Source organism: Arachis ipaensis, chromosome B10 (assembly GCF_059453495.1).
Source record: "Arachis ipaensis isolate K30076 ecotype BB chromosome B10, ASM5945349v1, whole genome shotgun sequence".
Taxonomy (NCBI): Eukaryota; Viridiplantae; Streptophyta; class Magnoliopsida; order Fabales; family Fabaceae; genus Arachis; species Arachis ipaensis.
In genome coordinates, this window is record NC_142435.1 from 94,089,193 (window position 1) to 94,091,530 (window position 2,338).

Genomic DNA, 2,338 nt, shown 5'->3' on the forward strand with positions numbered 1-2,338 from the left:
TCTTCCACCATTATTAAAGCCTTGTTGAGGCTTTTGATCCTTCCATGAGAGATTTGGGTGATTTCTCCATGATGGATTATAGGTGTTTCCATAAGGTTCACCTAAGTAATTCACCTCTGCTATTGCAGTGTTTTTAGGATCATAAGCTTCTTCTTCATAAGAAGCCTCTTGAGTACTGTTGGATGCAGCCTGCATTCCATTCAGACTCTGAGAAATCATATTGACTTGCTGAGTCAATATTTTGTTCTGAGCCAATATGGCATTCAGAGTATCAATTTCAAGAACTCCCTTCTTCATAGGCGTCCCATTACTCACAGGATTCCTCTCAGAAGTGTACATAAACTGGTTATTAGCAACCATGTCAATGAGTTCTTGAGCTTCTGCAGGCATTTTCTTTAGGTGAATGGATCCACCTGCAGAAGTATCCAACGACATCTTTGATAGCTCAAATAAACCATCATAGAATATATCCAGGATGATCCATTCTGAAAGCATGTCAGAAGGACACTTTTTGGTCAGCTGCTTGTATCTTTCCCAAGCTTCATAGAGGGATTCACCTTCCTTCTGTCTGAAGGTCTGAACATCTACTCTAAGCTTGCTCAGCTTTTGAGGAGGAAAGAACTTGGCTAAGAAAGCCGTGACCAGCTTATCCCAAGAGTTCAGGCTATCTATGGGTTGAGAGTCCAACCACACTGTAGCTCTGTCTCTTATAGCAAAAGGGAAAAGCATGAGCCTGTAGACTTCAGGATCTACTCCATTAGTCTTAACAGTATCACAGATCTGCAAGAATTCAGTTAAGAACTGAAAAGGATCTTCAGATGGAAGTCCATGAAACTTGCAGTTCTGCTGCATCAGAGAAACTAGCTGAGGTTTCAGCTCAAAATTGTTTGCTCCAATGGTAGGAATGGAGATGCTTCTTCCATGTAAATTGGAATTAGGTGCAGTAAAGTCACCGAGCATTCTCCTTGTATTATTGTTGTTGGGTTCGGCTGCCATCTCCTTTACTTGTTCGAAATTTTCAATAAGGTTGTCTCTGGATTGTTGTAATTTAGCTTCTCTTAGTTTTCTCTTCAGAGTCCTTTCAGGTTCTGGATCAGCTTCAACAAGAATGCCTTTTTCCTTGTTCCTGCTCATAAGAAAGAGAAGAGAATAAGAAAAGAAGAGGAATCCTCTATGTCACAGTAAAGAGGTTCCTTATTGTTAGTAGAAGAAGAAAAGGAATAGGGGTGAAGAAGAATGAAGAATCCAAACACAAAGGTGATGATAGGAGCAGAGATGTGAGATGAAGAGAAGTGTTAGTAGATGAATAAATAAATAGAAGGGGATGAGAGGAGGAGAGAATTTTCGAAAATAATTTTTGAAAAAGAGTTAGTGATTTTCGAAAATACTTTTTGAAAAAGGTTAGTAGTTTTTCCAAAATTCAAATAAAAAATAAAATAATTAGTCTAATTAAAAAGAAATTTTGAAAAAGAGGGAAGATATTTTTGAAAATTAGAGAGAGAAAGTTAGTTAGGTAGTTTTGAAAAAGATAAGAAACAAACAAAAAGTTAGTTAGTTAGTTGAAACAAATTTGAAAATCAAATTTTGAAAAAGATAAGATTTTGAAAAAGATAAGATAGAAAGATTTTTTTGAAAAGATATGATTGAAATTAGTTTTGAAAAAGATTTGACTTTTAAAATCACAATTAATGACTTGATTCACAAGAAATCACAAGATATGATTCTAGAACTCAAAGTTTGAATCTTTCTTAACAAGTAAGTAACAAACTTGAAATTTTTGAATCAAAACATTAATTGATGATGTTATTTTCGAAAATATGATGTAAAATTAAGAAAAATATTTTTAAAAAATATTTTTGAAATTTTCGAAAATAACTAAAAAAAATTGAAAAAAGATTTGATTTTTGAAAAAGATTTTGAAAAAGATAAGATTTTTTTAAATTGAAAATTTGATTTGACTCATAAAAACAACTAGATTTTAAAATTTTTTGAAAAAGTCAAATCTAATTTTCGAAATTTTAAGAGAAAAAAAGGGAAAGATATTTTTTTGATTTTTGAATTTTTATGATGAGAGAGAAAAACAAGAAAAATGATGCAATGCATGAAAGTTATGGATCAAAACAATGAATGCATGCAAGAATGCTATGAATGTCAAGATGAACACCAAGAACACTATGAAGATCATGATGAATATCAAGAACACATTTTTGAAAAATTTTTAATGCAAAGAAAACATGCAAGACACCAAACTTAGAATTCTTTAATGCTTAGACTATATGAATGCAAGAATGCATATGAAAAACAAGAAAAGACACAAAACATGAAAACATCAAGATCA

At 32.5% G+C, this 2,338-nt stretch overlaps 1 non-coding gene across 1 annotated transcript; it reads left to right on the forward strand.

Moving 5' to 3' along the window:
• Positions 1–489: 489 nt before the first annotated feature.
• LOC148580914 (small nucleolar RNA R71) lies at positions 490–597 on the forward strand. Its single transcript, XR_015896834.1, has one exon. It is a non-coding gene; the product is annotated as a small nucleolar RNA R71 (small nucleolar RNA).
• Positions 598–2,338: the final 1,741 nt, after the last annotated feature.